The sequence below is a fragment of the Myxocyprinus asiaticus genome, chromosome 35 (genome assembly GCF_019703515.2).
Source record: "Myxocyprinus asiaticus isolate MX2 ecotype Aquarium Trade chromosome 35, UBuf_Myxa_2, whole genome shotgun sequence".
Classification (NCBI taxonomy): domain Eukaryota; kingdom Metazoa; phylum Chordata; class Actinopteri; order Cypriniformes; family Catostomidae; genus Myxocyprinus; species Myxocyprinus asiaticus.
The window spans coordinates 11,183,029-11,209,848 of NC_059378.1; the positions used below are offsets into that span (position 1 = coordinate 11,183,029).

Consider the following 26,820-nt stretch of genomic DNA (forward strand, 5'->3'; position numbering starts at 1 on the left):
AAATTTTTTTAGATGCACCTGTAAATATATTTAAAAAATATTATTCTTCTTTTACCATTTCTTTCTAATTCAAAGTTAAGCAATTCGAAAAATGAGTCCATCTTTAATAAACAAACAAACATGCAAGGGACGGGTTTAAATTATGCAGAAATCTGCTGTGTGGAGTTACTTATGTACAGAACAGCGACGGGCACACAGCTACAAGGAGTTCCACACCTTTTCTTCTCTCTCCCTCCTTCCCCCTTGTTCCTTTGAAAGGTAACAGGCAGCATTTAGGAAGGAAGTGAAAAGATGTCAATATCCTCTGGGGATCCAAGTGGATTACAAATCCACTTTCTCACAGTGGACAGAAGAGTCTGTGTATACACACATACACACACACAGACAGACAAACAGAGTGTATAATACACACTCACATTAGTGATTCAGCATTTCTGGCCACATCAACACTCCTCACTCCATCATTGACTACGTTTACATGGACACCAGAAAATGGCTTACTGCAAGAAAGCAGCATTCCAATTTACATGCACTGTATAAGCGGTGTACTCTTTACTTCCGTATACATGCAGCTTGGTCATTAAGCAGCTTTCTCCACAGCAACGTAATTTCCCCACAACACTTACGTAAATAACAAATATGGTATCCAAGAAAGACTTTGCTATTTAATTCTCTGTTGCTTTGCTTTATGTCCAGATATTCCAGTGTTGTTGCGGTGTTTGTTTTATTAACTTTCTACTGCGACCTGCAGTGGAATTGCGCTGCAATAGTGGGGCTTCCCTCTTACGTAAAACTCCGGGATTCCCCCAATGTACCAGCACAAATACGCAAATGTGAGGGACCGTCAATATTTTACACTGGTGTGTATAAATGGGTATAGTGCTTTTCCCACTATACTCCCAGAAATGTTGAATTATTTCTGCTGTGTTGACTTTTTGCTGGGCTCCATCCTATGAGGTTTGTTATCCGGTCTGTTCACGCACATGCACACTCTCAAACACCCATCAGAACCGCTTATGTGTTTACATGGCCACATTAAGCCGCACTCTTGAGGAGAAACTCAGGTGTGTTAAACCGCTTTCTTAATTTCTTAAGCGGCATAAGGAAATCAGCATTCTGGTTTACATGACGCTTTAGAACACCGCTTTCTGCACAAACTCTGGAATAAACAGTTTTCTTAGTGCATGTAAACATGGTCAGTATAAGAGAAAAGCTAGTTGATCACTGTTATCACTGTCTGTTCCTGCCTGAAGTACCTTCATCTTCTCTTAGTGTCCAAACAACCATCTGAGCAGCTTGTGAGTGTGTGCATATATGGTAAGTTTGTGGTACATCACCCTTTATATGATATCAAATTCTGACCCATATCTCATTATTCTTCTCTAGTGAGTTTTCAGACTTCTAAGAACAGTTTCATTTTTAAGCTTTGCCAACAAGTTGGAACACTTACACAAAACCTGCGAGCACTGCACTGGAATGCCTGCAGCTGGCCGCTGCACATGTCTGCACATCAGAGGAGTGAAAGACACGCTGTGGAACGGTACATTTCACATCAGAAATGTCTTGAGGGACTTCTGTGTGGAGGATACACCAGCTTCATGCTCTGCGAGGTCTCCAATGACCTTGTTTCATGTACAAGCTGCCTTACAATCATTCGCACAGCAATTCAGTACTGAGCAGAACGTATTCCTGCAGGATACTGGATCATGTCAGTTGTGATACTGAAGACCTGCTATAGGTGACATTCAGCTTTAATCTCATCTTTAATAACTTATTTACATGCTGTTCTATACATGTTCATGTTGTGTATGACAGCTGATCCTAAATAGTATCTGTGTTAAATGCATTTTTTCTCTCTCTCTCAATAGGCAGAAGGCAATTAAATATTCCACTTTTTTTTCTTTTTTTTTTTTTAAAGGAAAAAGTGGGAAGCAAAGTTCATATCATCTAAAGCAATTCCAATTAACACCCTCCCACACCACAATTAAAAATTAAAATAACTGATGAACCAACTGAAAATCCATGGGAGTTGAGATGTGGTTTTTCTAATTAATTCCTGAATCTCCAGCATCTCTATATAATAAAAGATTGTTTGTTTGACACCATGTCAATGCCTGGACAGGGGCAAATAAGTGTAACTACAAACACAGCCTTTTTGTTGTTGTTGCCATGATTATGGCCTTGTTTTGTCCTGCACCCTCCCAGACTCAATTTACCCACGAATTTACTTCTCACTTATTCTGACAACTTTAATTTTTCTGCTGTCATTGAGGAGCAGCAGAAAGAGACGTTGGACATCAGAGAAGGGAGCTGACAGCTGTGGTCGAAGCGGGAGTGTGTGTGCGTGTGTGTGTGCAGAGACTCCTCAAAGGGGAGCTAATTAATAGATAGTTGTGTGCAGGCCTCTGTCACAGTTTTCCTGTCAGGTCTTGCATATGAGGACAAAGAAAGTAAAAAGAAGAAAGAAAAAGGGAAAACAGAAAAAAAGTGTTTGTGTTGAATTTATTATTCTATATTCACAAACTGTGTACATCAGAGGCAGCTTTGAATTTAACCTTAAGGCTGAGGTAAATACTGACACAATACCACCCGCCATTTGATAAGACATTTATTACATATCGAAAATGAAACTTAGCCGAACTAAACACAAGAAAGAAAAAAGGAATCCATTTGTTAAATGGGAAGATGGACAGAGGACAATAGAGGAAATGAATTATGTCTGGAACAAGATTGTGTGCCATTCATTTAGTCATAGGTGGGTCCGTTCTTCGCCGTGTTTTCCCTTCTCTGTCTCTTTCCCTGTTTCCTGGGCTACTTGGCGGTACAGTAACGTCAGCAGTGGCTCTATTAAAACTGTATGTGTAATGGGCTGCACTGTTCCTCTGCTTTATATCAGGCACTTGCTCAAACTGCCTTGGGGTGAACTTTTAACTTCTTTGGATCTGAGCCTGGGTCTGTGCCTCTATGCGTGTATGTCAATGTCATTGACTGCAATTTCTGAATTAGAAACTAAATTTGTACATTTTCTGAAGAAAAAGTGAGATGTGCTTGCCCATGCAAAACTCGCCAGTATGATGCCAGGGTATTGCTATGTGTTGCTTGGGTGTGATTGCTTACTGACCCAAGCTTCAATGATATTCTGGTTCCTAGAAATAGCTTGGGTGCATTCCTTCATTGTAAGCCTATAAGATTTTTAAAATGTATGTATAAAAATATACAATTTTCTTAGTCTTTCCTTACTGTAATGGGGAGGCCCAAACACATAGGCTACAAGAGTCCAAATTGAATAAAATCCCAGATACAATTTATTGTGCTACCAAAATCCCAATAATAACCATAAAATAAAAATTGGTACATAAAATGGGACTTTTAATCATAAACGAGCACAAAATACACCGGGGACTCTTATTTTGAAATGTCTGCACTCCCAGGTGCTCCCAGTTGTGAACTGACTGACGATTGATTCACTGTAAGATTAGCTGAGAAAGTGACTCTGATTCAAACTGCTAACCTGAGCTGGTTCATACCCTTTTCGTTAATCTTTTCAGGTGATTAATTAAAAAGATCCGATCCAAAAGTCATTTGTTCACGAATCGGACATCATGGCTGTGCCGTTACATGCAGTGAGCTCATCTCAACAGAAAGGGAGAAAAGCGGCCTAAGAAAAACTGGCGCATGCTCTAAAGATGTAATTCAATAACTCACAATATGATATGTGATGAAACTGCATATGAATCCACACAAAGTGTTCCCAACTGTTGCCAATGGCGACAAGATTTTAAATTATTGTTGCAATCATTTTATATATATATATATATATATATTACATTTATTTTTTATTTTTTTGCATTTGCATTTGCTACCATTTTTGTTGCAGCCTGTAGCCCTGAAACCCCTAACCAAAGTATGAGCAGCATTAATAACAGTACAATAGAGCGCAACAGTCGAGTTCCGGTAGTAAAAATCACATTAACTTTGTCAAGAGACGAATTGATTTTTAACTATAACTTATAAACCTTTAAAGACAGACCTACCATAAGCTCCAAGGTTGATAATTGATGTAATATGCTTCTGCTGGAGCCATCATTCCACATTATTTTGACTTAATTTGTTTAATTTTTCCTGGTGAAAAACTATGCTACCCCTGAATCCTGCAGAGAAAGAGCCACCAATCAAAGAATCGCGGAAAACAAAACACAGCAAACAAGCTTAGCAGTGACCATCCACTCCCATAATGCACAGTGAAAAATGCAACCAAGTCTGTTTCCATAAACTATCAAACTGCTTATATATTTGTTTATATATGGATACTTTTCAATGAACATAATATATATTATTTTATATTCTTATAAACAACTTAAAATCAATAGTTATGTATTTCCATAGTTTTATATTGATTACACCATTTGGCAATGCTTAATTAGACTGTAGTTCATTCCCTGATTAAAAGTGCTATGTACACAGCCTTGTACCTTTTTATTTTTGTCCCATTTTCAAATACTTTATTGCTTCAAATCAAAGTTTGTAACAGTGTGACTCACCTTGGAGCTGGTTGATTTGATTTATGGCATTTTATGAAACCCCTATGCAAAAAATCAATGTAAAAAACACTTCCAGAACAGCTGAAAAAGTGGGTGGGCAAAGTTTCATTGTTTCAAGCTTGTTGAATTCTCAATTATAAATGATTAAGGAGTGTCACAGAATTATTTTAAATGCAATCCATAACACCTAAATTATAATGTCACAGGTTCAGGGAGAGATTCACAGACCTGTCAATCCATCTATTCAAACGTTCAAAACAGCAGCCAGCAGCACCCAGGCACTTATTTGCATAGTTCAGACATGCCTCCTCTCTGTGTGTTAGTGCAACACCTCAGATAGCTAAGGCCATAGCGTTTGCATTTTCCTCAGTTTTAATATAGTGTGATAGTCATCGAGAGACAGAGCACTGATTTTACAAGCCCTAATACTGAAGTGCTTTATCAGGCCTGGATCCGACTCTTGTCAAGTGAAACTGTGATAAAGTCAGTTTCAAACTACACCAATCGATGGAAGTAATTTATTTACCTCGGGTAGGCAATTTCAGTACTGTCTTAAGGAGGTCGGAGCTGGTGGGAGAAAGAGAGAAAGTTTGGCTTGGCAGGTCTTTGTACAACGGCGCCCAAGATTAATATTCCTCTCATGAAATGTTCTCGGACATGTGTGGCGACTCCATAAACCGTGCCGGGGTTAATGCATGGTACTAAATCTACACCAAAGCTCAGGCACAGCCCCTCAGCGCATAACACAGGGAGAGAAAGGTGTAATAACGTTCCCCGTCTAACTTTGTTTAGCCAAACAGATAGCACTGCCCCAAACTCATGCCATTAGTTGAGCCAATGTTCCAGTGTCAAGCCACTCAAACAAACATAGCAATGGTAAAAGCGCCATAGAGCCGCAGCGTTTACACTTTTGGGGGAAATCAACCTACAAATGGTTTACATACAGTTGTTTCTGTACATTAAATGTGGATGGGAGAAAGTATTTTAACATAAAAAATAAAGAACAAATTCCATGCATCACTGTTAAAATATGTGCATGCAAGTAAGGGTGAGAGACGAACATGCATTACCCGTATGGAGCATATGAATTACAGACCACAGTCAGTTTCAGAAAAAACATAATCCTGGCAAGTGCATTTATTCATCACATCTTTCAAGCTTATTCCCTTTACTTCTCTCATGTGTGAAGAAATCACAGACCAAGACATAAGATTTTGCATTTCTATTAAACACAGCTAACCATTCAAAGAAACTACAGTACATGAAATCCCTCACTCTCTCTTTCTCTCCCCAGCACTGGATGTCATTTACATGAAATTCACATTGTTCTTGCCAACCTCGAGTCAGACCCCCCTGAAAAAGACTACCAGACTCCTTGATCCCCTATCCTATGTGTCATGTGGAGGTTAGTGCAAAAGCCTTGGCTTCGGCCAATATTTGAGACACCCATTCTGGACAAGAGAGGACATGCCTTACAAGGTGGACAATAAATCCAGCCTCAACATAGCACAGTGATAGGGCCTGTTATTAAACTGTGTTTAAGTTTGGGTTTGACTGACAGGAGAGTTAGGTTTCTGCTGCTACAGCTGCTGTGGTTTTGTAGACTTGACAAACATAACCCTTTCTTTTCACTATTGTTTTTTCCCACCCCAGTTCTGCCGCTCTAACTCCAATAACAATGTTATTTGGGGTGACTGAGGCAGCTGCGTATTGTTGGCCCCCCTTTCTCCTCCTCAGTCCGCCATTGTATGTGATCTCAGTGTCTGGGACAGCCGGTTTGATCCCTTCTGCTGTGGATAATTTGGCAGTAGCCTTCTGTTTTTTTAGTCTTGATAGGGATGAGCCCCACATGGGCTGCTTTACCAGAGAAAAACGGTCTAGGACCAACTTTACCAACTCATAAACTTACATGAACTACTGTTAGGGAATTAATTATATTGGAAGAGAAGATTTATGTAATCCCGGCAATCCTGAGTCATCCAAGTCGAACACTCATGGAAGCTGTACTGTAGTTCATGGTGCCAATATTGTACTGTTATTGTTTTCAGTATGTAGTCAACACAGTGTATGGTATCTGAGAAATAATCCTGGCACGGCAGAGGAGAGCTTGCACTACTTGCAGCATTAATTAACTCATGCTTTTCAGAAATAATAAAATGCAACGCGTTTAGACACATCAACAGGGCAGCTGATCGTAAACCGTGAAAGTTGAAATAGACAAGCAAAAAAGAGAGTTGTAACTAGGCTCTGCGTGGTCCACTGCTAAACAAGCAGCCAACGAGTCAGTCGCCTTGTTAAAACAATGAAGGGCTCAGATTTCACCATTTCAAAAGCACAATGCAAAAAAAATCTAAACATGGTCCCTTTCCAGGAACCATATAAAGGTTGAGTGAATCTGGAATATAGTTTTGCAATTAAAGGCAGCATTTTGAGTGGGTGGAGCGATGTCAGAGGTTGCAATATTAATGTGCAAACTCTCACAGCTCTAAAACTTTAATCCCACCCACTTTAAAGATGTCACTCAAAATTGGCCTCTTTTTCACCTACAGCTCCACCCTTCCTGACAGGCAAGCCAACTTCACAGCTCTACTGTATCCAAAAACAAATCCGCCTGAAACCTGAAGCCATGTGCCACTAAGGATACTAAGGAAATGTTTGGGCTGCTTTGCTCACAGTTAGTATTCGTACGTAAATTGAACTTGGCCCCGGCATCCTAAGGGGCCTCCATTTTAACAGTACACAGACTCAAGGCCTCAATTAGAGCTCTGTGAATGCACTCAGAGCCCACACTGTTTGCCGTCATTTCTCAACATTTTAATGGGATCCAGCGCAAATTCAAATAAATGAGCACTTCAAATGATGATTCCATTCCTTCCTACTGTTTATCTACTAAGGCCTCCCTTTTGACCATGTTGCCATTCCCAACAGTCAGCGATCCAAAAATGTATCCATTACAAAAAAGTAAGGGGAATAAAACGAGTCAATGTGTGGTCACTTTGAGAAAGCTAATGCTCAAAAGCAAAGCTATAATTTATACTTGCCTGCTGGACAAAGCCTGGAAAGGCTGGTGGAATGTTTGCTAGCTGCCTGGATACTCGTAGAGTAGCAGGGTTCCTTATTGACGCAACGGCTGAGAAAATAACACTGGCTTGTGTACCAAGTCCATGACCAAATACCCTCAAACTCTTTTTATCAAAGAATCTGCTTATACCCCAAAAGAGATGTAGGGAAAACAGATGACCAGACAGCAAGCTAAACAGAAGGAAGTGAGTGAAAGACAGATAAATGGGAGAGGGAGGGAGAGCGAGAGACCTCCACTGCTATTCATTTCATTTCCATCCTGTCGCTCATGTGATAAAGTGGCTACATGAGACTACTGAGATCAAGACAAACTACAGTCCAGGTCACAGCATGCATCAACAGTCTGCGTCTTATTGCTCTCCATCTGCAACTGTCCCGAAGCCTGGGACTCTCTCAAAATGAGAAAAAAAAGGAGGAAAAAAAACTTTCCATCTTCTATGAAGGAAGGGACATCTGGTATTTTCTGCAGAAGGGTTGAGGGACGAGGTCTGAAATGCAGAGTTTTCCCTGGTACAAAATGTGAACCAACCCGGCCATACACACGTAGGCCTATAATGGCTCTGACATGTCACTGAGAGATGACCTCATCAACGAACACTCAGACAGTATGCAGAGCCAGGGCAGAGAGCAGTGAAATTCCACATTCATTGGCAAGGCCCATGATGCCGTGAGCAGACACATGTAGGTTCATGGCTCCTCAAGAATGCTCTCGCCTTTTTGATTGGTACTTGAGAGCGGGGCATGGCACGGCCAATGACACACGTTGCCAGCCCTCTAACGTGACAGGCAGTGGGGTTTGTAATTGGAGCCGATCAGTAAGCCATATGCCAGTAGTCTCCTAGTGCCAAATCCCCACCCCCGCCCTCTCTCGCCACCCCGCTCTGATGCCTGGCACACTCTGGCTCCCGTGGAAAAAAGGCCCTCCACTTCATTAAGAAAGTAAACACAAGTGCTGTCTGAAGTGTCTAATTAGTCCCCTAATTACTCCCTGCTCGTTACTAATGCAAATTAGATTACACTGCTTAACTTCATCGTGTCCACAACGGTGCTGTTAATTGAGGCCTTTTGAAATTAAATTACTCGCTAATTAGCATATCAAAACCATTAATTCTGTGCCAGAGAGGACGAGAAAATAACAACAACAAATGCCAAGTTTTGCTAATGAGTTTTGCTAATTGAATATGTACGTTCAATATTTAGTTTTTGCCAGACAGCCCCCGTTCAAGAAGCTACTTAGCCACTTAGTGCGTGTGAGTTCAAATGGAAAGAACAGGCATCTTGAAAGCTGCAAGTCGTTTAAGGCACCACTCAAATGATTTGTCTATATTTTCTCCTTGTACGCAGCATGTGGGTAATGCTCTGTGAATGAAACAAATAGTATTTAACTGCTGTGGCAAGACTGCTTTATTAATAGACATAAAAGGCAACAAAAAAATTGCTTTCACTCAAAGCTACAGTATGCTCAATAAACAAGTATTTGGTTTTAAATTAAGTTTGAAACAACTTTCAGAGACTTCACTAAATAGAACTCGTCAAAACATTCAAAACTGTGTATGTTCAACGACATGGTAAAAGTGGATTTTATTCACAAAAGCTTGGATCAAGGTTGGATAAATTTTAGAAAGCTGTTTTGAGCGGAGAGCTGATTGAGGAGAGAAACTGTAAAATTAATCAACTAAATGTTTAAAATACTTATTGCAAAAAACTACTTAAGCTTTCCTTATTTTCCTCAAACAATTTTTGAAAAACTAAGGAAAGTATAATCGAATATGAAGACCTCATCAGTTTCACAGACCTGGAAACCTTCCCAACACTTTCGCAATAATTTTCTCATTCCTTCACAGGTCCATTCAGAATGAATAAATCTTATGTAAAAGTTCATGCCATTAATTAATGTAAGCTACAGAGGCGAAGAAAGGCTTAAGAAATCTCAAGAGTAATTTTTGCTTTAAATGTAAACGACTCCGATTAAATTTACTAACACTTCCCTTTTCATCACCCACCACGCATGCTTCCACATGATATTCCTCCGATACGGATTTCTAAAAGACTCCATTCTCAGTGTTCAGTGTTCTCAAAGTCTTATTTTAATACTATCTTCAACTTCTCATTTGAATACGGGCCTAATGGAAGAGGTGTAGAAGGGGAAAAAAAGATATACAGTTCAAGTCAGAAGTTTACATACACTTAGGTTGAAGTCATTAAAACTAATTTTTTAACCACTCTACAGTTTTCATATTAGCAAACTATAGTTTTGGCAAGTTGTTTAGAACATCTACTTTGTGTATGACATGAGTAATTTTTCCAACAATTGTTTACAGACAGACTGTTTCACTTTTAATTGACTTTATCACAATTCCAGTTGGTCAGAAGTTTACATACACTAAGTTAACTTTGCCTTTAAGCAGCTTGGAAAATTCCAGAAAATGATGTCAAGCCTTTAAGCAATTAGCCAATTAGCTTCTGATAGGCTAATTGGAGTCAATTGGAGGTGTACCTGTGGATGCATTTTGAGGCCTACCTTCAAACTCTGTGCCTCTTTCCTTGACATCATGGGAAAATCAAAAGAAATCAGCCAAAACCTCAGAAAAACAATTGTGGACCTCCACAAGTCTGGTTCATCCTTGGGAGCAATTTCCAAATGCCTGAAGGTACCACATTCATCTGTACAAACAATAGTACACAAGTATAAACACCATGGGACCACGCAACCATCATACCGCTCAGGAAGGAGATGCATTCTGTCTCCTAGAGATTAACGTAGTTTGATGCGAAAAGTGCAAATCAATCCCAGAACAACAGCAAAGGACCTTGTGAAGATGCTGGAGGAAACGGGTAGACAAGTATCTATACCCACAGTAAAACAAGTCCTATATCAAAATAACCTGAAAGGCTGCTCAGCAAGGAAGAAGCCACTGCTCCAAAACCACCATAAAAAGGCCAGACTAGGTTGCAAATGCACATGGGGACAAAGATCTTACTTTTTGGAGAAATTTCCTTTTGTCTGATGAAACAAAAATGTAATTTTTTGGCCATAATGACCATCGTTATGTTTGGAGGAAAAAGGGTGAGGCTTGCAAGTTGAAGAACACCATCCCAACCGTGAAGCATGGGGGTAGCAGCATCATATTGTGGGGGTGCTTTGCTGCAGGAGGGACTGGTGCACTTCACAAAATAGATCATGAGGAAGGAAAATTGTGTGGATATATTGAAGCAACATCTCAAGACCTCAGCCATGAAGTTAAAGCTTGTTTGCAAATGGGTCTTCCAAATGGAAAAATACCCCCCAAGCATACCTCCAAAGTTGTGGCAAAATGGCTTAAAGGCAACAAAGTCAAGGTATTGGAGTGGCCATCACAAAGCTCTGACCTCAAAACGATAGAAAATTTGTGGGCAGAACTGAAAAAGCGTGTGCGAGCAAGGAGGCCTACAAACCTGACTCAGTTACACCAATTCAGTCTGAGGAATGGGCCAAAATTCCAGCAACTTATTGTGAGAAGCTTGTGGAAGGCTACCCAAAACATCTGACCCAAGTTAAACAATTTAAAGGCAATGCTACTAAATACTAATAAAGTGTATGTAAACTTCTGACCCACTGGGAATGTGATGAAAGAAATAAAAGCTGAAATAAATCATTCTCTCTACTATTATTCTGACATTTCACATTCTTAAAATAGTGATCCTAACTGACCTAAGACAGGGAATGTTTTCTATGATTAAATGTCAGGAATTGTGAAAAACTGAGTTTAAATGTATTTGATTAAGGTGTATGTAAACTTCTGACTTCAACTGTATACTGAAATTGAGAGGTAGCCACACTAAAAAATTAAATAACCGTGATAATTAGATGTAAAGATATTATAATTTCTTTACAAATACAATATTTGGACTAACTGCCAGAATTACCATATTAACCATTTACCATTTGAGTAAGTTGATTAAAAAAATTGATTATTCATCTATTTCTTTTAGGACTTTCTTAATCAAAATCTAACATCCTTGAAAAATTAATTTGAAGCCCCTCTTATCAGTTAATTAAATCTGGTTGGAAGTCATTTTTCTGTGAAGCGTGATTAGACAGCGCACTGTTCTGTACTGTTCAGGCTGCATGACGTTAGAAAACTTTTCAATGTCTCATCAAATATTCAGAAATAAGAAGAATAGAATTTCTTTGAAGGGCTGTCTCTTTTTTCATTCTTTTTTTAAACCTATGCCTTTCTGATAAATTACGCTGTACCCAAAAGATCTCTCACTCTCATTAACACATTCTCATTACCAGACAGGAATACAAGGATAAAAAGAAAGAAGAGAAAAATCGAGAAAAATGGAAAGTGTGTGAGTGTGTGTGTGTGTGTGTATGTGTGTGTGTGTGTGTGTGTTTGGGGCAGAGAAAGAGAGAATAATACTATAGTAGGATGGATGACTGTACAGAATTATTTCCTCATATAATCCAGCATGTGAGGACCATTGCAAGTGTGTGTGTGTGTGTGTGTGTGTGTGTGTGTGTGTGTGTGTGTGTGTGTGTGTGTGTGAGCGAGCGAGAGAGAGAAGTTGCTAAAAACGGGACTGTTCTCTCTGCTGGATGTCAACCTTTAGCCAAAGAGAAGCCAAAGATATACATGTTTTTACATAGAAAAAGAAAATCTGAAAAGAGTCAAAATCTCTTGAGAAAACACATACAACTCTCCCATTAAAAAAAAAATTTCAAGCTAAAATAAAAAAGCATTTAGCACGAAAAATAGACAGGAAAATAGCAGCTATTTTTATGACCCTTTTAGGTTTCTTGAGCAAGTCTAACAGTAAGGAATCCCAGATTCCTTAGACAGATGATCTAAGGGGGCTGCTAAGTCATATTTCACAAAGTAAAGCTTAACACATATTTCATTATAATAAAATACATTATAATATCAATATCTTTGGAACGTCTCTGTGGACAAAGTTGTCAAGATGATAAGACAGTGCGTGTCAGAGTCAGTGGAAGGAGGGTTCGGAGGAGAGGCGCGTCGCCCTTAAAGTCAGCCAACACACACCGAGCTAAAACGATTTCGCCAGAGAACCTTGGGATGAGCTGACTGGGACTACACATTAATATACCGAGATAAAAAAGGTGATGAGACACTAATTCTATTTTTTACTGGAATAGCCGCACATATTTTCTTTCATTTTTTACCCTCCTCATTTTTCCACTTTGCATTACAGTCATTCTTTATCCGTAAAATGGGGTGGTCGACTAATCTGACCATTTGTCAAATTCCTCACATTTTCAGCATTTATTTTGGGGGGTTAAATAACATGAAGTACAGAGTGCAGCACAGTTTCCAGAGCTCTATTACAAAATGTATTTCTTATCACAAAACTGACCACACACACAATTCTGTTTAGGCTAATGCTGATGACAGCGCTGAAGAACAAACCACTGTTCAGAGAGGGAGAGAACTAACAAAAAATACCATCAAATTCAAATCAGACAAACATCTATCAAAGAGATTTGAAGACCAGGGATATAAAGTGACTTTAACAGAGGGCAGCCTGGCTGACCTTGTCTTGCCATTTATCTGTTAGGTCCACGCTATCTGTTCATCCACATCCCTCAGGTATGAGTGAGGCCACGGAGTTTGCTTCCTACAGGGAGTGGGTCAATTAGCCTGATTAGGTGTTTATTGAATGATTGGGGAATGCTGATTACTCCACTGAGGGCTTCGGCTTACCAGAAGTCAATCAAAACCAGCTCTGGTTTCTAATGCAGCCACCTCATGGGTTTTTTTTCACTATTCACTCTCTCCGATTTCGCTATCTCACACTTTCTGCTGTCCGCTCTCGATCTGACTTGATCTGTCAATTTGTCTGTAAATTTTAAGTTCCTTTTCTAAAGTTTCATTTATCACAAAAGCACCCTTTGTTTTGTACAAAATGTACCTGTTGGACCAGAATAAAATAACAAGAAGAGGAAAAAAGTTAAGAGATATACTGTAGTCTAAAATTGAAATAAATAAACACCTCACCTCTTCAATATCATTGGCCCAGACCCCTAATGAACAGTACAGCTTCAAACCAGTTTTTCAAACCAGAATTCACAGTGAAACAAAATGCAAACTAGCAAACAACACTACAACATTAGCCGATGCCGACTATCACATGGTCTTCTGTAGGGTGCAGGCTTTATTTTGTACTTTTCTTTAGGGGGATTTCTTTTGTAAGGGGGGCTTGTGAGGAACAATCCATGGCTGTGTTTTGGAAATTAGCCTTGGCGAGCCGGTGTGCGGAAAGTGATTGCTCTAACTGCCGAGCGTTACCGGGAGGGACGGTGGAGGTTCACACTCACAGATGTCTCAGCCTAATAGCACCCAGGAGATGGACCGCAACATAGGATCTCTGGAAAGTTCTCTTCGGCCAGCTTTTACAAACCCCCCAGCATAAAGCCTCGTCAGACGTCGATCTCACTCAATAGCCCGACTCTCCTTCGCCCCGCTATCATTTCCTCCTCACTTTTTCCTCCTGTCCTTCTCTCCTCGACCCCATGTCCTTTCTGGAAGAACTATCAAAACTGAGATGAAAAAAAGTATTGACACACCCATACACCAGAGAATTTTTAAAAGAAAAAAAAATATATAAATTTGCTCTTTAGAGTATGTATATTTGTATGTAAGTGTGTGTGTGTGTGTGTTAACAGAGGTGTTCATATGCACTGATATTGTATGCTTGTTTTGCTGAGAGCTGATTGCTTTAAAGCAAAAAAAATAAAAAAATAAATTTCTGTTAGTCCTTGAAGAAATACAGCATTTGTGTTTTATCCATTACAAACAGATTGTAAATACTTCAAAAGAATTCTGAGGGTGAAGCGAAATTAAGTGAATAAAAGAAGATAGAGCAGTGATCTACAAGATTAGCTTGCCGGAATGAGGAAAGTGGTAACAATGCCCTGTTTCTTCTTATGAAAAGACTTAAAAAAAAAATTCTACCTCAAAAATAAATAAATAAATAAAAAAATCTATGAACCGAATGGCAATTATGGCAACCAAACACTTAACAAACGATCACATCGTCCTTCTATACAACCTATTCAAAAACACAGGCGAAAACGTAAGAGCCTGGGGAAATGTTTTAATGTAATAAAATGCTGCATGCAAACTCTTTAAACAAATTTAATCAGGCTTTAATACAAGACATCGGTTTACGTCTGAGGCTTCAGCCTTTCATCTGCTCAACATTTTATCTGATAAAAATTATAGTGCGATTGAAAAGACATGAAGTAAAGATTAGGTATGCTAGTTTCAAAATTAAGCATACAATCACAATCCCTTTCTGTCTGAAGTTATCTGCTTTAGTTTTATCATTTAGATTCCTTTAATATAATCTGGTCACAGGTCATGTCAGAAAAGGTAATTCAGATTGAAAGTGAAAAATTACCATAGAATGCCATGTCATCCCAATATCACTGCAACTTAATTCCCACCAATAAAAAATAAAATACATGTGTGTAGGGGGGAAAAAAAATGTGGAACTTGAATTTGGCCATCATTCCTCTTTTAATTAAAGAATTCAGTCCCCTTTCACTGTGAGTTCAAGGATGCCAGGAGACTAATTAATTTGAAAAGGTAAGATGTCTCTGCACAAATGCCTTCCAACACACAGACTTAAAGAATATGAAACAACGAGTGAGAGAGCTGAGAAATAAAAAGACAGAGAGGTCGTACCACTTCAAGCTGCCCAGGTGTCATTCCAGCGATCAGCGAGACCAGTGGCAGAGTTTGTCTTTTTGGTATGTGGGTGGGTGCAAGCTTCAGAAATTGGATAAAAAGCCTATCAAATAGCTGTAGAATTGCTCACTGCACATTTATTTATTTAGCTAAGCCATTTTTCCAAATAATATCACTCTATATTCCAAAGCATTCTCAGTAGCATTCATGGCACTCAATAAAGCTCAACTATAGAGAACAGTGTGTTTAAGCCATGCTGAAATAGTACAACACATCTTTGCTTTCTCTAAATTTGCCGTTATACTGCAGAACTGCAAAAAGCTACACAACTTTTTCTCAAACACTTATCACATATTAAAACACCATGTCCACCAAGGTTCTGCAAATAAAACAAATGCAAATCCATATGTATTGCTCTCTCTAATGTAAAAGCATTGTGAAGCAAAAATAAGACACTACATTTAAAGAAAAATGCATTAAACAATGCAAGCAATAATTCTTCATCTGTCCTCAAAATAAATTAGTGCTAATAAAAAGTACATTTTACATTTTAAGAAGTGTAGATTTCCAAGAATTTTATGTACACACACTGACCAGACGTCAGTGCCACACAAGGAAAAAAAAAGACACCGAGGGAGTGAATTAAAGTGTGTGAGAGTGGGAGAGAAAACAAAGCACAAAGCTTATTCACTCCTGTGGAAAAGACCTGGACAGGAGTGGTAATCCTAGGTTTAGAGGTAGGGTTATTTCCCAGGGAAGAGGGGGTACGGATGTAGAATCCCATTATACATGTCAGGCGCCTGGCAGTGACCGCGAGGGCAGACATCATACCGGTACAGTGCCCTAACCTACCGGCAAGAAAAGCTCTGACCAGCTCCCGTAATGCATCCACCCCTCCTTCTGTCTGCAACCCCTCTGTTAGAACTGAAGAAAATAGTCTCCCTGACTTCTCCCTCTAAGGCCTGGTGAATGCGGTATGAAGGGTTGTCTGTCTGTGTGTGTGTGTGTGTGTGTGTGTGTGTGTGTATGAGAGGAGAGGGGGGTATTAAACAATTATTCAGATAACAGCTGGGGATAATATAGTGGCAGATGTCCCTTGGTCAACAATGCTCACAGTCCACAGCCGGAGAGCAAAAGGCAAATCTAACCAACAGTTAGCAGCGCTCATCACACACAATATAAAACTGACTACTAACAAAAGCAAAAATCTATTTTTTTCTTCTTTTGTAATTTTTCTGAAAACACTACATGCATTTGCTAAAAAAAAAACATTCTTACTGAGCTCTGTTAACATTGTTGGTTAGTGAAAAAATCAATCAACAAATTTTGTGTTAAATATCAAAATGTTTCTATAATACAAAAGCCTACTAAAGAGATTGTTGTTCCTGTTTCTGTGGTTTTAATAATATTTGCAGTCTGTTCAGTCCATGTGTTAGAGCCCTCGCGCTGTCGATTTGATGTGATGGTTAACGCGAGATACTCGCTCTTTTTCCTGTCGCGCTAGTGTGTTGTGCTGTGTCTCTCTCGCACTCCTCATCCCCCACCAAGACAAGTCACTTCACCACAAGCGCTTCAGAGAACAGAAAATTAAGTCCTTACACAACTACACGAAACGTGTGTATTTTGTTATCTATAACATAAAATGTTTTAAAATGCGATTTTCTTTGTTCTAGTATATAAGTATCTATGAAGTTAAGACGTATTAACTGCAGGAGCAGAGGAAGAGAAAGGGGCATAAGCTCAGTCGCATCAATCAAAAACAGAGAGGCGAATCTGATTTTGTTTTACACATGGTTAAAAGATAATTCTGTCAGATGATGCATCACGTTCGTCCGTTTCAAATGCAAATAACTTAAGTAGGCATCCCCTTGTTACCCATTACTAATACCATAAAAGAAACCAACACTTCTCCATTCCGCTGGTACTTTACGGATTAGCGAATGAAAATTAGATGCATTTATATGGTTATTACTTATATGGTCACACAGTGGGGAGGGGGATTTATCCAAGCATACAGTGCAGCACCAGAAACCCTCAGGAATGAACCGCTCGCACCTTCAGCAGCTGGGGGTGGATTAGAGTTTTAAACCCGGACTACAGTTTACCACGGCCGGCAACACTGACAGGAATTCTTCCCGCCGTTGCCACTAAATAAAGCAAAAGGGAGCCGGGCATTGCGGAGAGGAATAAAACATCAGAGGTTTTCTTCTCGGCGCTGTGGAGAATGTTTTGGCAGACATTTTCAGTAATCGCCATCACTGTTGCGTGAGCTTAAGAGAGGCACGGGATTTGATCAACGATAGAAGTGTCTAGAAAAGTCACGATGAACAATGCTGGGCTTCTTTGGCAAACTTCACTAAGACGCATTCAAACAAACTCGCACTACGCAGCTGTCATTTCAACATCACGTCTCGTCTTTTCTGACAGCGTTTTTAAAGTGCCAAAACTTTCCCAAAGAGCTTTACTGATGCGTCTACTTGCAGAAGTTCTCTGACGGACATGATGGCCTGTCAGTGTTTCACTGGGGTTTTTAAAATATACAGCGAGTCGCGTTATAAAGACCTTCATGGAGGGGGGAAGGAGAGGGAAGGGGTGAAGGCTCAAGGGGGGAGACGGAGGACTGAGAGAAAATCCATAACACAAATACAGCTGTCAGCTGGAATGCAAAGTTAGCAGAAGCAGCTTCGGTGGCCAAAGGGAGCAAGTTTATGACTTCAGGTGCCATCCTCCCTAAGACACTATCTATGCAAAGATGTTCTTCATCAAGCCAACAGGTACTTGGATCAACTGCACAGAATAAGAGGTATCTTTTTCCAACTTTCTCTTAACCGCTCTGTCTCTCTCTATAGCAGGCTTCAACATGCCCATAGAGGTGCAAAGATAAGTCCACTTTCAACCAGCGTCTGCAGCTCTGAGTACCAGTAATCTCTCCTGAGGTGCTCAGCTAATGGATATAGAGGAGTAATGATCAACGCCTCAAACTCAAGTACTTTCATTTCCGTCCAGTGAACACCCTGCTTTTCCCTCTACCACATTTCCCTAGCTCATCGGAAATGGGCCTTTCCTCTCCCTAAGCAAACGTTAGGGTCATTCTTTAAGACAGTCATCACCTCATAACAGCCTGGCACTCTTCCGAAACACTGTGTGAAGCCTCCCCACACAGGAAATCTTGTGTGCGAAACAAAAAAGAAGTACAAAAAATGTGCCATTGAGGTAAGAGAAAAGAGAAACTGTTCTTAATACTTCAAAGGGGGAAATTAAATTAACTTATTTGGAGAAAATGTGTGATAAATAACCCCTGAGAAAAGAAGACTTACAGGCAGCACCTTGGAGGTGATGGATTGCCAAGACGGCACTTCCGTACTGTTGCCTGCTCTCTCTCAAAGTTGAAATAGTTAATAGCAGCCCTATACAATATCTATCTCATCTAATCAGATCAACATTGTCATCTGGAAAACATCCCTCCTTTCCAACCAGACTCTTTTTCTTTCCCTCTGTCTCTCTTTTTTTTCTCTCTTTTTTTATTTACAGATGGGCATGATGCTGAAGTTGGTTGAAATTGCTTGAGTGTAGAACAGTTCAGCTCCTTTTTTTTTGTCTTCAGGGCTCAGAGTTTAAGGAGAAAATGACACCACTCTCTGACTAGTAATAAAAACAGCCCTAACTGTCAAAAACGTGCGTAATTTATTATTCACACACACTGAAGAAATGTTCAGCCTTGCCGTTCCACTAAATAACATCTTTAATTAAAACCACATGTTTAATCACCATTCAATCTGGCTAGTAGTTGCCGCTGGTCAACACTGGAGTCAATGTGTTCAAAGATGCAAACAAGCATAAAAATTGTAGCCTGACCTTTCACTTACGGTAGAGAATGTAGCCATGACATATTTCACACAAACATGAGAGTGGCGAATCTGATTCACAAGGGCAACAAGTAAGTAACCTGAACTCCTGTCCGCCATTAGAGACAGAGTCCTAAAACTATCGGCTGAGGTGTAGCTATTGCCGCTTATAGCTGCTTGACAGCCATGCAAATTACTAAATTACCCTCTTTACTGCCGTTTGCATGCCCTTTCAAAAAAATAAATGCCTTATTCTTTGTTAAAATGATCAACTTTGTGGATTATCACTTATTCTCTAAACACAAATCATTCAATTACTCTTTTCATCTAGGGAGATCAAATTAATTTGGACTCATCACTTTATAGTTATGTTCACCTACATTTGCAGATTTACTCTATTTGTATACATTTAGAGTAACATTTCAATTAGCAGAGAGGCAGTACTATCAATGAATGGACACTCGGCGAGAGCAAACACACCGACCAACTAAAATCTACACTGTGACAAAAACAAAAACAAATTCGTAAATTTTCAGCTAATGAAAAATAAATTGTCTTTACATAAAAATATAAGAGTAGTAATAAACTTATTAATATTATATGATACTTGAGATATATATTTAAGCAGGTATATTGCAATGAATGTGCTATTAAATTCTGTAGTACTACTGACTACTGAGTAGTCTAATTAAAAGATGTCAGAAAAGAATATTTAAACCTTATAAGAAAATCATGAAATAGCATAGCAAAAATACATCTTTAGAATTCCTACATAGTATTTATGAAATGCTAATATTCTGATTTAATTTTGCATTGGAAAAGTTTGCATTGTGCTGTAAATGCCAACAGTGAATTAAACCGACATTCACCTATATTTCTACGACAAGAATGCCTGTTATGGTGTTCGAGCAAACCAAATTAAACTAATTGTGTCAAAAGCCCCATTATCCATCAACCAATTCTTAATAACATCATGAGAGTTATACATACTGCCATATGATGATGTGTGTGTGTGTGTTTTTTTTCTTTAGGAGGAAAATGTGGCGGGTTTGATGTGGAGATTTATTCTTAGAATTTTTTTTTTTTTTTAAAGTTCATTTTAAAAGTGGTTTAAAAATGAAAGAAAGGCATAGCTCATGTTTGATGTGCAGATTCAAGCATGTCTGTCAAATTAAATCTCTTAATAAAAGACATAAATACATAAAATAAGTTGTGCATCACTTTAGGTTGTCTGCATTGTGCTAATTCTCATAAGACGATGTATAAACTTATAAATTAATTTTACCTTCATCAAAACGGTGATGTGGTGAACACAGTGATAAACAAACGATTATAATATTTTCTTTTTGTTGTCGAAGTTATACAATAACATATATCCATGTTTAAAAGCTGATTTTATATCTATAAAAACTTTACTAGCGTGAATGTACCTCGCGCTGATTGCTGGATATAAATAATACCGTGCCAATATATATATATATATATATATATATATATATATATATATATATATATATATATATATATATATATTACATTATATTTACATTTCATTGTGTCAGTAACACACCAGTACAACTTGTTCAGTTGAGACTAGAATATACTACGTTTCTTTCATTTTTTATTCTTTCATTTCATATTATTATTATTATTAATCATTGTATGCTTATTTTAAATTATTATAAATGAACACTTAATTTTACAGAACGTAAAAAAGTAATGGATATTTGCATTACAGAAGATCACAATGGTTATTTGCTGGGGCCTGTTACATGCATATATTAAGGAAACCTCCATTAAGCAACCGATTAGACGATGTAGTTTGACATTACATATATAATTCGATGTTGTTTATTAACATAAATCGTTTACACAAGCGGCGGGACACATGGATAGATTTTTTAAGGAAGACTGTTTAAATTTGCTTTCTTTAAAAAAAAAAAAAAAAAATGTAGCTACACTAACATAGTTATTAAACAAATCTCTGATTACGGAGAATGAATGCCTATAGGCCAAACTGATCTGTCAAAAAAATAAAAAATAAATAAATAAATAAATAAAATTAACTTAAAAAAAAAAAAAAAAAAATCAGTCTGATGAAAGTTAAAAGCAGGTGAGATTTTTAGCCGTTATTTGCATGTAAATTTACTCGTGAATAGAGTTGGTGTAGTCGATAATAATTCTGACACCGTAAACGTGCATTTACATTTAAGAGGCACATGCTCAGCAAACTTCTGGTTTAACCTTCTTTATAGTCCAGTTATGTCTAAAACACCTTTTAAACATTATTCATTTTTCGTTGTGTGTTTTATTGATACTCAATCAAATGTCTCCTGTAAAAATAACTTTTCCTCTTCGTTGAGAATTATAATAAAAATAAATAAAGCTTTCATCATCGAGAAAAAAGTATCAAGTAAAATAAAAGTGACACTGTCTAATTCATTGTCATACCTCGGTCTTTAGTGTCCCATTGATTTCAATTTTTTTTTTTTTTTTTTTTTTTTTTTTGGTGATTTTGAGACGTGTGTGGGACAACACGTTCATGCACTTAAACATATTTCTTATTAGAGACAAAAACACACTAAATAATGCGAGGAGCAAAGAAGAAGAATAGAGAGAGAGAGAAAGAAAAGTGAAAAAGGAGTGGATACCAACCTGTTAGGATTTTCTGAAAAACTCTACTTTCACTCTACGGACTGGACCATGTGGATCTGTCGCTTCCAGCTTTGTTGAAATGTCCCAGCGATTCCAAAAACGTTGAGAAGAGCAACGCAAAAGGGAAAAAAATCCTGTTCTATAAGTAATATGTTCGGACCATTACTTTCAAAGACAACTGTCTTTATTAGTCTTCCTTTCCCTTTTTATTCGCTTCCTCTTTCAAACTGATCACTCAGTTGGGCGATAAGTGGAAACAATAATCGTGCACTAGCTCTCAGGCTGCATGGTCACAGCGCTCATGAAAGTTCATGAAGAAAAAGTACGCCGCTTCTGATGCCTCCTCGTAAGCTTCAAGTCTTCTCCCTTTCTCTCCGTTATTCAAAACGTGACTTTTCCGAAGGTCCCAATAATGCTTCTTGCTGGAGTTTTTGGCATCTCGTCTGTTCCTCTCTCATTCGCAGAGAAATCAGTGTTGAATTACTCAGTTTGTGTCTTCTGTTGGCGATGTATTAGGGGCCAATTTAGTCTACCGTAATACGTCTAAAACAGGTGCACGCGCACATCCTCTGCGCTGCCGCTTGTTGTAGCACAATAACAAACCCCGCGCGCACCAGGCACTGATCTCTTCACCTCCTCGCGCATCGAGGCTTTAGTTTGGCTATTGTGGCAGCCGACGAGCAACAGATGTTAGTCAAAAGGACAGACACACCACGGAAACCGTTACCTACTACTCATCTATTCTTCAGGAAATAACAAGTCTGTTCTTGTTGTTTGTCATTATGGCTTCAGTCATAATTTGGGTTTGTTGTTAATAAGAGTTTATATAATAATTGTTTTAAAAGTATATTATTAATTTTATTATTATTATTATTATTATTATTATTATTATTATTAAAAACACCACTCGTGACCGTGCACTTTAAACCATGTGTTGTAATAATGATTTATGTATATCACTCCAACTTTTCCTAAAAAGTACAAAATCTGTCACCTTATCAAAAATGTCCAAATGTGATTTCTTTTATGATGAGCGAACTTTCCCGCAGCATAAATCCTCTATCACTTCAACCATCAAAAAAAGGCAATCATTCACATCTCCGCAGGACAATGGGATACGGCCCCCCCATTAGTCAAGACATATTCATTAGTAAAATCAATAACCCAAGATGTAGCCATGCTGGCCTAAAATGAAGGCAGCAGGCTCATAAAACAATGCTGACTTTACTTCTATGTCCTGCCATATGGACCTCTGAGTCCTGGCCAAAAAACTTTCTGATTGCACTTTAAGACAGCATTTAAGATTTACTGAAAAAGTTATGTTTAATGTTTTGTCAGCAATCAGGGATAAATGAGAAATGAGTAAAAAAAAAAAAAAAAAAAAAAAAGTGTTTAGCCACACTAAACTGGTGAAATCTGGTGTAAAGTAAAGTTAGCCTTGGACTTGTGCAATGTAATGTTCATATAGTGAGTAAACATTAAAACTGACCACTTTATGTCTTCTGTGTAAAGGGGCGGTCACACTACACTTCTCGCTTCATTCACTCCCATTCAAACGCATCCAAACCCGGGAGACCGGAAAAGCAAGCTCATGCGAATCCGTAAGACGAGAGGACACGTGACCATTAGAAGATCGAAACGTCACATGCTGACATCTTGTCTCAATACAAATAATACAGGCGAATTCCTGTCGAAAGTGATCCTCCTTATGCCCTACTTACTTCGAACGACAGAGCTCTTGGGCACTCTGAAGGGCGAATGGCATTGCTGTATGAATGTACCCTTCCCTAAAAGTCTTGTGGAAGAGCTCTTCGCGAAAAAATATTTTTTTACTTTAGTTTTGGACGATCCTTTGAGTGGCGTCCCCTTCCCGCAGTGCCCTTCAAGGCCGCAAAAATGCAGTTTGGAGAACGCTCTACATATTTCAAAACTGCGTGTTTTATTGTTACAGGAAAGTGGGTAGAAAATATATTTTAACATTTTAAATATAATATTATTTGTTATTTGTGATGTATTATTTACTTACACCATAAGCCCACCCCTGTGACATCATATCCTGGACCGTTGTGTTCTCTGAGAAAAAAATTGCCTGCTCAAAGCCGTGCGACTGCCCCTTAAAAGGAATATTCCGGGTTCAATACAAGTTAAGTTCAGTCGATAGCATTTGTGGCATAATGTTGATTACCACAAAAATGTATTTCGAAAAAAAGCAGTAATCTGGGATGCAGTGAGACACTGGAAGTTTAAGGGGAAGTCAATGGGGCCAGTCTGTAAACGTTAAAATACTCACCGTTTCAAAAGTATAGCAACAAGACGTAAACATTGTGTGTTAATATGATTTTAGTGTGATCAAATCACTTGCTAACCTTTTATGTGTAAAGTTATATGAAATTTTATAACTTGGTTGCCAATGACAACATAATGCCGTAAACACTAAAACCCTAAAACAACCATAAAAATGACGATTTAAGATTTAAACAACTTTACAGCTCAAATAATACTCAAGTTTTAACAGAAGAATGAATGTAAGTGCTTTCATAAAATTATAATCTTTAAAGTTTAAACTCTCCAATAATTGGGCCCATTGACTTCCATTGTAAGTGCCTCACTGTAACCTCGATTTTTGCTTTTTTTTTAAGAAAAGGAGAAATGAGTCGAAATTAATTTGTGTGGAAATCAACATTGTGCTACAAATACTGTCAATTGAAATTAAATTGTATTGGACCCGGATTATTCCTTTAAGCTGCTAAAATGAAAAGGTAAAAAAGATGAAAGTGGCTTTTAAAATGCTTTGACTCTTATGAGGTTTCCTATCAATGTAAACTGAGGTGAAAGGGTACACTGGGATCATTTAATATGCAAGGTTCTGTGTCATAATCTATACTAAGTGAGATTGGACAAAAGTTCAAGTCAACTGTACAAAGCGATGATGGCCTACATTGCATTTCCCCAGGCAGTGGAAAAGTCCAAAAGTCTAATAGTCATATTCATTATTGTGATGGTTCTTAATGTTTTGAGGGACAAAATAATAAAGTCTTTTTAAATGTGTATGTATGTGTGTGTTTTCAACATCCCCCGAATTAACATGGTCAGATACACACATGCACACACACAAACATACATTTGCAAAACTCGTTTTGATTCACACACATGGTCAAGCATGACAAAGACTGCAGTCCAAAACAGATACCTTGACCTCATGGTAAAACGGACAGAAGGGGTTTCGGTCTGTTCACCGTCACGGGGTTAAGATTAAACACTATTGCAGTTTGCCATCACTGACTAATGAGGCACCCATGAAAAGATTACAAGAAGAACCCATAGGATGGCTGACTCTCTTTTTAACTCTCTCACTATCCTACATAAAGTTCACCTCAAACAAGCATACATAACTGCAAACAGGATTATAGCTAAATGCATAAGAAAAATCCAAAGATCAATTGCAAATTAAACTTGTTTCATTGTATTTTTATTTGATTTATCATAGACCTTTACATGTCTTCTGCCTCACGAACACCACATATTATTAGCCCAATTATAAATAGTAGTGTGGATGAGAAACATAATGACCTATTTGCTAATGAACTTTCCAACTCAACTTTTTGGGCGGCAAATTGGGTCCATTAAGGTTTTGCTTCGGTTCACACAGGCTCTGTGTACACAGACTCTCTCGCTAAGCCATTTTGATTAATACTGTTGTGACATGCCATCATATGACCATAAGAAGGGTGAATTCACACTCGGCCTGAGATCTGAATGCTTGTTACCTCATCAGTCCTAAAGCTGACATCAAAGCTGCGGATCTAGTCCAAAAGTATCACGGCTGCACATCGTTACACACCCTGACTGCCACCCATACACACACACACACAAACATGCAGACAAGCATACATGCAAAAACTGTATTTAGTTATTGCTTTGAATGTTCATCATAGTTTATTCTTACAAAATAAGCACAGAAAAAGACAAAAACCCACCTAGTGATGACAGTGAAGACATGTTGTGTACAGTGGACACTCTCGTCTTTCCTCTCTCCTCTCTAGCTGGTTGTTTCAGCAATACTGCCAGTGCGCAGGGACATGGAAAACAATGCTTCTATTTACTGTTTGTTGTTTGTTTACCCACTCATCTCTTGCACTTCATTTCTCACTCCTGCCCGGCCATGGAAAAAAATTGATGTTGATGCTATCTCTGTGTGTGTGTTTGTTTGTTTGTTTACTGGTTTGTGCAGGGATAATGTCCTTAGGGACTGTGAACAAGACCAGCTATCACAGAATAAACCTTCACAGTCTATAAGGACATTGCTGGACTAAAGCAAGGACACTGCAAGCCATCCAGCTCTTCAGACATATTACAGTTTAAGACTTAGTCACTATAATCTAATAACAGTCTCTTTTATAAATGAAAAAATAAAAACTCCTCAGCACTTTCATCCAGCACTTTCGATTAACATTTAAGAGCAGGCTTTGTGGTTAATCAGGGGTAATAATTATCAAAGTCGACAGGTAATTAAATTAAACATAATTGGCTACACGAATTGGCTGTTCTACAACATTTTTTCCTACATAATTAAAGAGAAATATGTCAGCATTCAGGGAGAGAATGACTGAGTAAAAACAAAAAAGTGTTTAGTCAGTCTAGAGATCTCAGTAACACTTACAAGGTGGTGTAAAGTTAAAGTTAGTCTTGGACTTGTGCAACGTAATGTCTATGTAGTAAGTCGCAATGTAAAATAAATTCAGAGGATAAAATAACAGATAAATAAGAAGTGGTTTAATTACTTTGAGGTTTCCTATCATTTTAAACTGAGGTAAAAGGATACAGTAGGGTTATTTTAAAGAAATATTCTGGGTTCAATTCAAGTTAAGCTCAGTGGACAGCATTTGTGGCATAATATTGATTACCTCAAAAAAATAATTTCGACGTGCTCCTCCTTTTCTTAAAGGTGCAGTATGTAAGATTCAGAAATCCCTGTTATTAATAACACCTGTGGCCGTTAAG

The 26,820-nt window shown here is 38.3% G+C and overlaps 1 protein-coding gene across 2 annotated transcripts in view; it reads right to left on the reverse strand.

Moving 5' to 3' along the window:
* Nucleotides 1–22,292, reverse strand: part of LOC127426142 (forkhead box protein P4-like) — a 162,071-nt gene extending 139,779 nt beyond the window's left edge. For both annotated transcript variants that reach the window (XM_051672709.1, XM_051672711.1), the window contains exon 1: nt 21,820–22,292. The gene's annotated coding sequence lies outside the window, so the exon portion shown is untranslated. The remainder of the gene's footprint in view (nt 1–21,819) is intronic.
* Nucleotides 22,293–26,820: the final 4,528 nt, after the last annotated feature.